Here is a 14,489-nt window from a genome sequence, read left to right as displayed (position 1 = left end):
CTAAAAATTATTTACCATCAAACCCCAAGCGGCTTGCAAAAATGTGGGATTAGATAACTCAAACATCAAGCTATCCATATAGGAACTGTTCATAGGCAAAAGCTCACACCCCTGCTCCAGTAGATAAAATGTGTGAAGGAGCATTAAGCATCTTTGGGGGGCATCTTTGTAAAGAGCTGCAGGCAGAACTGCCTAACATTTTCAACCTATCAGGAACAACATAAGAGGAGTGGTGGGATTCAAATAATTTAACAACTGGTTCTCTGCCTTAATGACCATCTGGGTAGGCATAGTTCAATGGTCATGTGAATGTATGGGTATGACCAACTCAATGTCAGTCAGGTCGCGGGCTGCTTCTCCTTAGCTGTTACAATGTAATAAGGGTTAACCGGAGAGGCAGTTTCTGTAAGCAGGGGCAATAAAGATTAGGCTAGAAACAACATCAGAATGTTTCCTTCCTGCCTTCCTTACAGGATTAGCCCTGTAAAGTGGGAAAAAAACCCAAAAGGACATTTCTTCCACCAACCGGTTCTACGAACTGCTTAGAAAATTAACAACTGGTTCTCCTGAATAGGTGTGAATTGGCTGAATCTCACCACTGATAAGAGGGGAATACCCCAAGACAGGAACAAATAATTTCTGTTACTTTCATTTCTCTTACACTCCATGTCAATTCTCTGTGTTGACATTCCATGCAGAGTGTCGGCGGAGCCGGATCTCAGATTACAGTAGCTGGGTTGAGATGAATGAAACTATTGGATAATGTGATTTATGACACAGACTGAAGGGAGGACAGGAACACGGGCAAAGTTCAGAGGAAGCTAAAGAAAGCAAAAAAGATGGCTGCAAATAAGAAATGCCTAATGAAGAATGCCTAATGAAGCTGTTAATAAATGACTGCTTTTTGTATTACAATATTGGGTCTCTTATTATGAAGCAGGCATCGTTAGGGTACTTTACAGACAGCCATCTTTTTGCTTTTAAATATCGGGGGTGCCGAGGGGGAACTCAGAAGACCATGGCAAAAGAACGGCTATCTGAACAGAGCTGGAGAGCAGCCATCTGGCATCAAAGCCAAGATGAGCGAAGCAAGAGGAGATAAGTAATAACCCCTAAAAACAGCTAAAGCTGAGCCCCCCATCCCACCCCATGCCAAGAAAAAGGGAAAGGCCCTAAGTGAGCTGGGAAGAGTGGAGGGGATGCTGGACTGGAATCAAGTCAGGCCCCCAAAGCCCCAAATGGAGCCCCTGGGAAGTTCCATAGAGCAACAGAGGGAGGAATTTGAGTGGGTCACCCTCCGTGAAGAAAGGTGACAAGAGGTGACAAGAAGTGCATGGGAACGCAGCCCCACTTCTCCACCCATTAGAAGGAAGATGAAGCCAGTGCCCCTCCGAACTAGAACTGAGGAGTATCTTCAACATATCAAATGCAAGCATACAGAGGCCGACATGAGGAGGGAAGGGCACTGCTGATTGAACGCCCTGGTTCAGAGGAAAGTTTGATGGGAACTCATACCAGTTAGCCCTATTCCTTGACTCAGCTGAGGTCTACTTGGAATGCTATGGACACCTCTACTCATCCCTCAGAGCCATAGTGAATATTATTGCAGAGGAACTAAAGGGATAAGTAAGGGAATGGCTAGCAGCCCTCCACAAGAGGAGAGCCCCCCCCAACTGCAAGGTGAATATGACTTCCTACGACTGCTAGAGGCCAGATTTGAGAAGGTGGAGGACCTGTATGCGGAAGATGAGCTCAGAGACCTAAAGCACCGCATCAAAGAGCAATCCACAAATTGGAAGGCTACCCCTTTTACCAGAGTGCATTTTTTCAGAACAAGTCTGGACCAGCACATTGCCCAAATAACTGCCTACTGCAACATCCCAAACCAACACTCTGAGTGGTTCCAAATAGCAATAAAGGTCGACAGCGGTCTGCATGCCAACAACATGAGAAAGCAAATGGACACAAAAGAGAGAGATCAACCTGACCTGAAACCACCCATCCAATGGGGAACCATAGCACCACAGCAGGCCCTGAGACAAGCCCTCCCTCGAAGTCCGCTGAAATGCTACAGATGCGAGGGGATGGGGCATCTGTGTGCATGACCCCAACCGCAATGCTGAGGCCAAAACTACTGAGGGCATGATGGGAACACGGCCACAAACGGGCTACCCACACATCCCGGAAGGCCTTCCAGTCTGCAGAGGTCCCTCCCCAACCAGATGAGGTGGGGAACCCAAGGCAACAATGACCAGTCACCAGAATCCTACGACAGTGATGACGAGAGCGAAAATGACCCAATAGTGAGAGGACCAATTCACCTTTTCCTTTTTCCAATACGCCTCCCAGCCCCAAAGACAGGAAGCCAGGAAAATTTTCAAGCCCTAATGGACTCAAGCTGCACAAGGTGCTTGATCAACCTAACCACAGTCCTGAACCTGGGATCAGAGCAAAAAGACTGGCCTACGCAATCTGGTTTGAACAGGTCAATGGGTCCCTAATGGGGGGAGCCTATGCCACCTACCTGACCGAACCAGTGAGCTAGTGGATCACTGGGAAGTAATTTGATTCATAATAGCCCCCCAAATGACAGATGCAGTCATACTGGGACTCTCCTGGCTAGACAAGTGGGGACCAATCATCTGGTGGCAAGGAGGTACCCGCAGGCTTAGGAGAGGAAAAGGGGCCCCAACCCCTTTTCCACCAGCATGCAGAAACACCACCCAAACAGGGAACCTCCCAAAGGAGCACACCAGAACATCTGGGAGCCACATCCAACAAAATCCCAGAGATTGAACAGATCCCGGGGAATATCAGGACCTTACAGAAGTATTCAGCGAGACGGAATGCAACATTCTGTCCCCACACCATGAGGCAGATTGTGCTATCAAAATAATCACTGGGGCAAAACTACCCAAACCCAAGCTGTATGCCATTACACCCCAGAAAATGCAAGAAATGTGCAAATACATAGACATAAACCCAGCACTAGGGTTCATCGAGCCAGCCAAGCCACAGGTTGCAGCCCCAGTCCCCTTCAAAGAGAAAAAAGATGGAACTATGAGACTGAGTGTGGACTTTCAAAGGATAAATGCTGTGTGAGTACACAACCTATAGCTCCCCCACCTCATGAAAGATATGCTATCTCACTTGGACAAAGGAAAAGTCTTCACCAAATTAGATCTCAGAGAAGCATACTACCGAATACAGATCAGGGAAAGAGATGAGTGGAAAACAGCATTCAACTGCCCCCTAGGGAGCTTCCAATTCAAAGTGATGTCTTTCGGACTACAGGGAGCCCCAGCAGTGTTCATGCAGTTAATAAACGAGGTGCTGCATGAACACCTCTACAAGGGGGTCTTCGTCTACCTGAATGACATCACTTACACTGAGACCATGACTGACCACATACCCTTGGTCCAAGTACTGGAAAAACTTCTGGCAGCCAACCTGTACGTCAAGGTATCAAAATGTGAATTCCACCATGAGCAACTAGACTACCTAGGCTACCGAGTGTCAAATGAGGGAATAGAGATCGACCCAACCAAAGTGCAAGCCGTCCTAAGCTGGCAACCCCCTTGCAACCACAGACAGTTACAAAGCTTCCTAGGGTTCGCAAACATCTATAGGCAACTCACCCCCTCCTTTGCGAAGATCGCCAAACCCCTGACAGACCTCCTGAAGACAGGGAGCCCAGGAACAAAACCTCCCCTGGGATAACCTCTGCAGTGGGACCTAACCTGCCAAAAGGCATTGGAGACACTAAAAGAAATGTTTGCAAAGAAACTAGTGCTGAAGCATCCTGACCCTGAGCAACCCTTCGTGATCCAAGCAGATGACAGTGACATGGCAGTAGGAGTGGTGCTACTCCGAAGAAACAACCAAGGAAACTTACAACCCTACACCTACACCTCCTGCAAGCTCACAGACACAGAGAGACAATGGGCCGCATGGGAAAATCAGGCTTTCACAGTGAGATGGGCACTGCTAAACTGGAAACACCTGTTGGAAGGGGCCCAGAAACCGTTCAAAGTCTGGACTGACTGGAGGCTCTCAGGATCCCATGGAAACTATCACCCAAACAAGTCCGATGGGCTCAATATTTCAACTGCTTCAACTTCGTACTAAAGCACATTCCAGGGCAGAAGAACTTTCTAGCTGACACCCTCTCCTGCAAGACCCAGTACAAATGCGAATGGGGGCAGAAGGTGGACATCATCATTCCCTCTACCCAAATAGCTGCCCAAGTGACCACCAGATGACAATGCTGTGTCCGGCATGACCAACCAGCAGGTGACCTAATCACGAGACTCAACTGAAATTGTTCCAAAACAACCAACACCTCTTGACAAAAAGAGATGACCTTGCATGGAAGGGGACAAAATTTTATGTCCTGGAATCCCTACACACCCTAATTCTCCAGAGGAGCCATAACGCCAAACCAGAGGGCACTTTGGATTCCTAAAGATGTTACACTTAGCCTGGAGGCAATTCTGGTGGCCCAAAATAAAGAAAGATGTGGACAGGTACGTGAAAAGTTGCACCATCTGTGCCACAATGAAGAGGTGACTAGGAAAACCCCTGGATTGCTGCAGTCATTAGCAGAGCCAACAAGACCGTGGGAGGAGATCGCAATGGACTTTGCAGTAGAGTTGCCAAAAAGTGGGGGAATCACGGTGATTTGGACTGTAATAGACCTGTTCTCCAAACAAGAGCACTTCATACCCTGCAGCAGACTACCCTCAGCTCATAAGCTGGCCAAACTGTTCCAGAAGAACATCTGCCATCTACATGGACTACCCCGAAGAATTATCTCATACAGAGTGGTCCAGTTCACGGCTAAGTTCTGGAGGGAGCTCTAGGGTCCATTGGGGCATCCCAGGGCCTTAGCTCGGCTTTTCACCTGATCACCAATGGGGGGGGGCAGAGAGACTGAATGCTATGGTAGAGCAGTACCTGAGGTGCTATGTGAACTATCAACAGTCCAATTGGGCAAACCTTCTGTCTTTCGCTGAGGTTGCAAACAATAATGCTGTTTACAGCAGCACAGGGCTAACACTGTTCAAAGTAGTGAGTGGCATGGACTTTGTCCCAATGCCTGAGTATCCAAGGGATCCCCCTTCCTCAGTCAGCTTGACTGACTGGATGTCAATGCTAAAAGCAACCTGGGAGAATGTCAAAAAAGCACTAGCTAAAGCAGCACAAACCCATAAGAAGCAGATAAACACCGAGCTCCACAATGACCATTCCTGATATGAGAGAAGGTTTACCTCTACACAAAATATTTGAGGTTAAGACTCCCTAGCAAGAAACTGGAACCAAAGTTTATGGGACCATTCCCCATGGTAAAGATCATCAACCCAATCTCAGTGCAACTGAAACTGCCCAACTGCTAGGAAAAATACACCCAGTATTCCATAGTAGCCTCTTAAAACTCATGGTTGGATCCACTCTGAGACCACTGCTCTGGGAACCGCCAGGCCCTGTGGTCATAGGGGGCCAAACCCATTATGAGGTGCAAATCATCCTTGATTCGAGGTGGCACAGGAGGCAATTCCAGTACTTAATTAAGTGGAAGGGCTATCCCTTGTCAGAGGCATCTTGAGTAAAGAGTAAAAATATCCAGGCTGATTGCCTTATAAAGAGATTCCATGAAAAAAATCCAAACAAGCCTGGAGGGAGGACGTAGCCTTGAATCCTATACTGGTATTCAAATTGTTTTTGCTTGCACAGATTGCCTTTGAAAAGTAAGGGGAGCCCGATGTCAACTCTCTGTGTTGACATTCCATGCAGAGCGTCGGCGGAGCCGGATCTCAGTTTACAGTAGCTGGGTTGAGATGAATGAAACTATTGGATTTATGACACAAACTGGAGGACAGGAACATGGGCAAAGTTCAGAAGCAGATAAAGAAAGCAAAAAAGATGGCTGCGAATAAGAAATGCCTAATGAAGAATGCCTAATGAAGCTGTTAATAAATCATTGCTTTTGTATTACAATATCAGTCACTTATTATGAAGCAGGCATTGTTAGCGTACATTACACTCCAGAAGTGAGCAGGACATAGTCAAAAATGGGCCTGATAAGAGTTGATATTTTTAGTTAGTGAAATGCATAGTTTCTACATCAATTAAGATACTCATTTGGCCCTTAAAAAAAATCCCGATTACTGAAGGGGAAAGGAGGAAAATATTCACAGATCTTTATACAGCATACTGTTTAGATTTTGAGGAGCTGCATTCCCCCATATTCCAAAATTGTTAGAGAAGATAACTTCTTGAAATAAGAAATTTCATATGAGAAAGAAATGATTCTTCTAATATTTAAGACAACAAAGAGAACAATATTTGTTGGTGCTGTTTGGTATTTTTCTTCTTCATGATTCTGTTAGCAGTCTGGCTTTGTTCCTCCTATTGATAACAGACTGCCCAAAGTGCCAAACTAGTCTGCTCTTTTGATCATAGATTAATTAGCACTTATTGATTGTAGAGAAATCACTCCTAGGCTGAAGTGAAGCTTTAAACAAAAGAAGAAACTGACTTCTTTAATAACAGTATGAAAGTAACCTATAATAGAAGAGATTAAAATATGAATGAACATATCTAGTCAACTAGATATAACCCTGGAGAGTGTGGAAAGAGAAGCTTTAAAAGGAATTTTAGAAGGAGAGAATAGGAAAGAATTTGGCAGGAAATTTTGGTTAACTTGTACAAGTCATCCTGACCAATAACTGAGCTCATTTTCTTGCTGGCTTGGGGAATTTTGGGAATTGAAATCTAAAGTTGCTGAAGTTGAGTAGCACTGCTTTAAAGACCTTACTTGTTCAAAGTCATCCAAAAATACTGAAAGTTGGCCCTATTTAATTTAGCACAGCAGAAATATGCAGGAATCACACTTGTGTAGATTGAAAGTTGTCAAGCTACCCAAATGTTAATTTACTTCCTTAATGAAAAGGCAATCTTTCAACATTAAATACAGAATGAAAGAGAAAAGTTGACAAGTTACAGATTTTTCAATTTACTGGACTAATTTAAAACATGATGGCATTAAATATTTGAATGGTAAGCTCCCATAAGCCAGTTCAGAGTTACTGTAATTAATTTACCTGCAGCTCAGAACATAAACAACATTTACGATTGCCAGAGGTTGAAAGAAGGAGCTGTATATTTTACTCAAGAGCCATAAAACTGCCTTTACCTTAATCATTTCTGTTATATAACAATAGCACTTAGACTTATATACTGCTTCATAGTCAGTGGTAGGATTCAAATACTTTAACAACTGGTTTGCCCAGGGTCAGGTTGGCTGTTGTGGGAGGTATGGCCCATCTCCGTCCTCCAGCTCTGCCACACATGCGGGTTGAGCCTCCCGCAATGGCCAACCTGACCCTGGGAAAACTGGCTGTTAAATTCCTCCCATCAAAGTGGATCCTGGGTGCTGTGCTGCAATGGAGAAACAGGCAATGGAATGGCTGGCACACGGGAAGGAGGAGGGAAAGCAGCCTTCTCCTTCCCTCACGCTGGCCACTCCATTGCCCATTTCTCCATTGTAGTGCAGCGCCCAGGATCCACTTTGATAGCAAGGTAGTGGGTAATTTAACAACCAGTTTGCCTGAACTGGTATGAACTGGCTGAATCCCAACACAGTTTACAGCCCACTCTAAAAGTCAGCATATTGCCCCAACAATCTGGGTCCTCATTTTACTGACTTTTGAAGGATGGAAGACTGAGTCAATCTTGAGCCGTTCAGAATCAAACTCCTGAAGTGAGCAGTGAGTTAGCCCTGCAGTACTGCATTCAAACCATTGCCCCACCAAGACTCTTTCAAAGTTATTTGAAGAAATTTAAAACCACTTGTCAAATAGACTTTTTTGATCTGAAAGCTAAGAAGGGTTAAACCTAATTGGTCTGGGATGGGAGACCAACTGGAAAAAAAACTGGTTATAGGCTGAAAAGTTGGAGAAAATATCTTGTGAGAAGGAAAGAACAAAAACCATTTCCATCCTGTTGTCAGAAACTGAGCAAAATGTGAAGAAAACTCTATCTTTTAAAGAAACATTTACACACATCCCTTTTACTTTTGAGAACCATAAACTGATTGCAAAAATACTAATTGCAATTATCATGCAAAAGGTATCCAGAGTTGTGTAAATACTCTTTCAAGACCACAAGTAGTTTACCAAAACTTTGGGTGCACCCCAGTTGTTAAATGATTAAAGTGACTAAAATGAAATTATTTAAATACATCACATCATTTGTGTTTTTAATTGTTGACATGACTAATCTTCCTGGTTTTGTTCCATTTTTGGTGATGCTGGTGGTGAGGACTGTAATCTCCACTGTGTAACTAAAGATAAAAAAAATCAGTTCTCTTAAGTTAGATTGCAGTTCTAACACAGAGAGGTGGACTTCAGATTAAACACAATTAAATAGTAAATGTGATGATGCACATTTAAGTTGATGAATTTATTATTTGCGACAGCAGTTCTCCTGTTGTAATGTCAACACTAGATACTAATAGTGGCTGCAAAATTAGGGTAGGAAAGCAGCCTGTAAACCAGAAATCCATACGTGTGCTGCTAGAATCAGCAGGAATTGAGTAATACTTTCTACTTACTATGCCTCATAAAAACTAGCACAAACTCCCCCCCCACTCTGTCTAGCAATAGCAGTAGCACCTATATACTGTTCTATAATCCTTTACAGCACTCTCTATCCAGTTTAAAGAATCAGCATATAGCTCCCAACAATCTGGGTTCTCATTTTACCAACCTGGGAAGGATGGAAGGCTGAGTCAACTTTGAACTTGTTAGGTTCGAACGTCTGGCAATGGGCAGAGTTAACCTGAAAAACTGCATTCTAACCACTGCCAAGCCTTAGTACTATTAATCTCTTTCATGAATACCATCACAAAGCCATCACAAGCATTAAACTTAACATAAGAGGGGGGAGATAAAGTATGCCTAGCATAGTGCTAGAAAAGGTGCCTGCTAACAAGCAGGCCCATGCAAAGATGCAGACTAATTTACCAGTTGTCTTTCCTGAAACAAATTTGCTCAACACGCCACAGGAGGTGCCCCCAGATCTTCCAGAATGAAGTAAATGTCCATTTGCATCAACCTGTCTGTTGCTTTATGCAGATTGGCTGATAGCAATCTTAAACTTCTGTAGACACATTATTGGGTTTCTGTAGAGAGCAATATCACCAGCCATGAGAACAAGAGGCAATCAGAATAAATTAAAAGAATATGAACATATTGTGCCTCACTAGCAACACAACTCCTAATCTAACAATAGCAGTCCCTGTTCCCCTCGAATTGTCAGGACTAATTTCTCACAAACAGCCTTGATTAAGATTATCTCCCTTTGTTTTCAGGGGCTAAAAGAGGTGAAAATAAATCTGCCTCAAACACAACATCAATTCTGAAGTAGTATTAATACAAAAAAAATCGTAATTAAGGCACAGCGCTGGCAATCACTCAAATTGCAGCAGTATCAACCTTACAACCTTGTCTTCCCTGTTCAATCAAGCACTCTAGGCTTTCATAGTTTTCCATTAACGGTTTATAGCATGCTGTTAAAATGTGCAGATATGGCAACTGTTGATTAAAACATTAAGGTCCAACTTTGAGATAGAAGGCATGGTGCTAAATGTGTGAGCATGCATGTACACCCAAGGAAATGAGCCGTTTCAAAAGTTATTGTCCATGTGTTTTCTCTTCCTTCAGGAAAATGTAATTACTGATGTTAATCAGGATTCGCTTGGCAAATACATGCTAACATTATGGAACCATATGTGTCTCATGCATAATCATATAAAGGATTGGCCTTTGAAATATCTTGGTGAGATTAAATAGAACAAAAGGCAACAGGAGGTACAAGGGTAGATTTTTTTTTTATAACCTGATGCACATTCCATTTATAGAAAAATTACTGCTAATTCTGTCAGAGTTTGTTGCATAAATTCAAATCCAGAAGCACACACAGATAACTGATTCAGCTGGATTCATTAATTTCTTTATATACATAAGAATAGATGAATAAATGTACAATACCAACAGGTGGTTCTTCCACATAAACACAAGGCAGGAGAGTTATATTTCAGCAGACAAGCCCAGACAGACTGTTTGTTTACTTCACAGAGCAGCAGACTGCTTAAGTTTCAATTCTCAGCTAAGCCACGTCCAGACTTCTTGCTTAAGTTTCTGTTTCAATTCTCTGCACAGACTCAGATCTGTTTAAGCTCCCATTGGATGTCTCAGTTGCTATGCCTATTCATTGGCTGACCTTGTTCCCATGTTTCTCCCAGTTATGAATATTTTAACAAATTCTGGTTATGTCAACTTTGTATAGTTGCTATAAAGCACAAGATCATGAAAACGTGAAGCCATTGAGTTGGAATGAATATGCTGCAGCTAACTATGTCAGAATCTTAATGTTCCATCTCTTTTCAAGTTACCCACCATCATCTTAAATCTCCATGTTTCCAGTCTTAAACTTCATTAAACTTTGGATAACAGTTTTCACTGTTTAAAATGGTTTAAGTACTCTTCCTCAATATGGTGGTTCCAAAGATGAATCACATGACAGCTGTAATTGTAATCAAGTTACATCTGGTCTTCAAAACTTTCACCCAGACCACTGGTCAACTTGTGGAATAGCAAGTCTTCCATCAGACAGAGAAAATTGCCATCTCAGTGATGGTTTTCCTCCTGAGGAATGATTTCCCCCAGAGATTGCTCCCACCCTTCTGACATTTTGCAAACTACTAAAGCACTAATTCTTAGGCCTGGGGTTAAGATAGTGGTTGAGCCTCTTTGGTTTATTTGTTTTGATTCTATCTTCTAGTCTGGTGTGTGTACACACACACACACACAACTCTGAAAGCCCAACACCAAGAGCCCACCATCACAGTGAAGGAACAAAGGTGCAAGCAGTGAACCAATTTACATAACTTGGCAGCACCCTCTCCCACACAGTGAAAATTGACATTAAGACCAACTGCAGAATCGCCAAAGCAAACTCTGAATATGGCAGACTACTGACCGCCATGGGACTGGTGGGATCGCCGTGGAATTAGTACAAAGGTAGATCACTATGGAATTGGATGGCATTGAAACTGAAATAATAAATCCAATTTAAAATAGCTGTTTTGAACTCTTTGGTTTTGAAATCTTTGGTTTTGAAATCTTTGGTTTACAATACTATCTTCCTTGGGAGGCACTAATCAAATTTGATTGTTTAACATCATTTGGTAAATCAAGGTACCCATAGCAAATGATGGATGAAAAAAATCATTATATTAATATATATTTTTTCATGATTGGATTAACCATAGGACATTGAAATGGAAACATTTTTTTTTGTATTTGTACTAGTATTTATATAAAGAAAAATTATTTACTTAATAGTCCTAAGGGAACGCTTGGATTTGTGTGATGACATCTAATTCTGGCAGACAGCAAAAGAGACAGACTAGATTAAAAAGAAAAAGCTGCATTAATTCAAATGAGATAACTTATTTATCCTATTTATCAAATAATATATTTATAATTTATTTCTATACCACCTTTGAAGTACAGTGGAGGAGGGCTTAGTACTTGGATAATATCAATTAATCAGAAAAACTGATGATTTTTATTCTGATTTGGCTAATGGGGAAGCATAAAGCTTACTTAATTCATTTATTGCTCATTCCCCAGGAATAATATATAGAATTGTCCTTTCTAATTTTATCCTTTTGTATAAGTGGGTTCAGAGAAAAGGCCCAAAATTATTACCAGCCCAATTAGATAGATCAGACTGGAAAATAAATTCCATAGGAAGGCTGAAACTACTTTTATTGAGAATGGCTATAATAGCTGGATCCTATAAGTCTGATTGTGCTATATCTACTCCCTTCTTCATATGCTTCTGTGAATTAGAAAGGTGTCTGTCTGAGCCTCTTACGCATACATTTTCTCTGCTATTGATTTAAGATATGTTTCAAACATTTTTGCTTTGGCAACAGAGCTTGTATATTTCCATCAAAGTCCTTCCTTACTTTCTACAGTGACAAAAGACGTGAGCCTCCAAGTTGAGTTGGAATTTAAATTTTTTCTGCTTCTTGTCTTGAGTAAAAAAATAAAGATTGTGCTCAGACTGCCCACACATGCCAAGGTACTCACAATAACTCTAGATGGCATCCATAGGACCAGAGGTGGTATTCAGTAGGCTCTGACCAACTCTGGAGAACCGGTAGCGGAACTTTTGAGTAGTTCAGAGAACCGGTAAATACCACCTCTCACTGGACCTGCCCCCATCTATTCACTGCCTCCCGCATCCCAGCTGATCGGGAGGGAATGGGGACTTTGCAGTAACCTTCCCCTGGAGTGGGGAGGGAATGGAGATTTTGCAGTATCCTTCCCCTGCCACGCCCACCAAGCCATGGTACGCCCACCAAGCCATGGTACGCACGCCAAGCCACGTCCACAGAACTGGTAGTAAAAATTTTTGAATCCCACCACTGCATAGGACATCCAAATTGCTTGAGAGAGAATGACTTCAGATGTTTAGGCACAGGTTTCAGGAAGCTGTTAAGTATATTTAAGTGAGTAAGTGGGCTTTTACAAAACACAAATGAGTTACAATGCTATTTTCAAAAGCTAATTTTCCATCTAGGTATATAATTAAATGTATGATGCAGATAATATTACTTAGAATATTAATACTGAGAATATGACTGGGGAATTCTGGGAGTTATAGGTCACACATTGTAAAACTGCCAAGTTTGAAATACACTGTTCTAAAACATTCCCCCAGTGTAGCTTATACTCGAATTAGTGACAGAGGTAGGAGGACTGATCATATGAGACTAATCAAACAGGTGTAAAGGAAGAGAAAAGCAGAAAGGAATAAAAAACAAGCACAGTCTTTGCAAATTCAGGAACACATTATGATAGATGGTCTGGTGTCATGATATAACTAGTATTTTAAATGGTAGTTCATGAGAAAGTCTGCTAGCCGAAATACATCCCTACTTAAATGGAAATAACAAAAGACATGTGCTAGAAATATTCACTGTGATTTTCTCATCTGAACCGCCCTGGTCTTTAACCATCTTTCAGGATAGGGCAAAATCAATGAAAGCCAGGTGGCGTAGAAATTTAATTAAATAATATAAGATTATGGTTTAAATTGTTTAAGCAGCACTTAGGGGTTAGTGAAGTTGGTCAGGAGTTGTTTCCAAGTTTTCTCTGCCATTCTTGCTGCCATTCTTGCTACCAATCTTGCACAGACTCAGAGCCCATGCTCTTTCCCTCCTACTACAATTGAATCTTGTGTTGACCTGAGCCTGGGCTGCATGTGGTAGAACCACTGCAAATAAGAAAAACAACACCGCACCTCAGAGATGGAATGGATGGCAATGTATGTGGGGACATGTGAGAGAGTGTGGAAACATGAGGAAGGAGGAACAGGGGCGCTCTGGTTATATAAGGAGATGTGGTAAGTGGTCTGGGGCTGAATAGAGAGTTTGATATCATTTTGGTAACTGGACATATTCAAGGATGCCATTTGCCATGTTGTATATCCTAAACACACCATACACATTTCTGGAAAAAAAGTATATGTGATTTAATATTGGCATCTTATGAAAAATACCCTTTGAATGTGTTTGTGATTATGTTTCTCCAGCCCGAAATTAACAGCTGATTTCTGACACTTATGATTAATGTCTTTTTCAAATCCAATTGCTGATCCAAATTACTTCCAACTGCTTACATTCCTCCCCCAGCCTTTGCTGACAAATTTTGAATTTGACCCAAACGATTTTGTAGACAGCAATGTTTTTGAACAGTTTGAAACAAAAGAAAGTGGATTTGTCAATACACAATCTCGTACACAATACCAGAAACTGTTATATGTCACTGGCCCTTTTTTAAAAAAATCCAGCCATCTGACAAGAATTACATCCATTGGCATTTGTCCAAAGAAGCAGAAGGAGAAAATGAGGAAACACAATATGAGGACATTTTGTATTATTTTTTTACATGAGATTTTTCAAAATCTGCTTAGAAAACGTATTTGGGGGAATGCTTAGTAGTGTTTAAACTACATGTGGGGAACCTGATCAGCCTAACCTGAAATTATGATCTTCAAATAGTCACTTTCCCTATGATATACCAGATTTCAAACTGGTAGAAATCATGAGACCTATCATTTAAAGAAAAACATGAGAACATTCAAGCTTTGAATATCAATTAGACCTTCAGCCTAAAAATGTTAGTTTATAGTACAGCAAAGCAAAATAAGATTGCAATATCAGAGAATCTCCAATACAATGAAACATTAAATACTTATTTTGTGAGACATATTGAGAAATATAAACCTGAGAAGAGCTGAAAAAGCTTTTTGGATGAGAAATTAAAACATCTTCAAGGGAAAATAAAACTAATATCAATCAGAATATCAATCAGAATAGAGCTGGAAGGGGCCTTGAAGGTCTTCAAGTC

The 14,489-nt window shown here is 41.6% G+C and overlaps 1 protein-coding gene across 1 annotated transcript in view; it reads right to left on the bottom strand.

Moving 5' to 3' along the window:
- The window catches only part of PRKN (parkin RBR E3 ubiquitin protein ligase), a 785,743-nt gene that overhangs the window by 498,490 nt on the left and 272,764 nt on the right, over positions 1–14,489 (bottom strand). The gene's annotated exons all lie outside the window — the stretch shown is intronic.

This window comes from Thamnophis sirtalis, unplaced genomic scaffold (genome assembly GCF_051295495.1).
Source record: "Thamnophis sirtalis isolate CommonGarterSnake01/CBP01778 unplaced genomic scaffold, rThaSir2_p1.2 scaffold_6, whole genome shotgun sequence".
Lineage (NCBI taxonomy): Eukaryota > Metazoa > Chordata > Lepidosauria > Squamata > Natricidae > Thamnophis > Thamnophis sirtalis.
Note: the sequence above shows the minus strand (reverse complement) of the source record. Positions and strands in the feature narration are given on the sequence as shown.